Below are 506 nucleotides of genomic sequence, written 5' to 3'. Positions count from 1 at the left end.
GTCTAACGCACGCGTCATCAAAAAATATTAGTCTTACAAATTCATATAAAATTTCATTGAGAAATATCAATATTATATCTATTTAATATAAATATTAATATTTATAATGATCTTATTATAAAAGTAAAGCATCAAAGTTGATTTCTACAAACTATTTAGCAACATGGAATAATAATTGCTATTCTAAAACCATACGTGAAATTTTGTCGCAAAATTTACATATGCGGATTATAGATCACTTAGAATGAGTTTAAAAATCGATACTGTGAAGTGGGCGAACATCTCTATCCGTACAGGAAGCGCATAGAAATGATAAACGTATCGAGCACAATCGCTATATCCTCCTACACAAATGGTCAAAGTGCACGTACGGTGGGGAGTGGAGACCGACGTGCGGCAACGAGTGCAGCCCGAGTGGAGAGAATCGTCGCAAGCTCGGGGCGCTTGTCGAAACGCCGTGAGCTCGTGAAACAGAGACGAGCCGATGTAGGTTGGTAGAAAGGACG

The sequence above is a fragment of the Linepithema humile genome, chromosome 1, assembly GCF_040581485.1.
Source record: "Linepithema humile isolate Giens D197 chromosome 1, Lhum_UNIL_v1.0, whole genome shotgun sequence".
NCBI classification, from domain to species: Eukaryota; Metazoa; Arthropoda; class Insecta; order Hymenoptera; family Formicidae; genus Linepithema; species Linepithema humile.
This window is presented reverse-complemented; position numbering follows the sequence as displayed.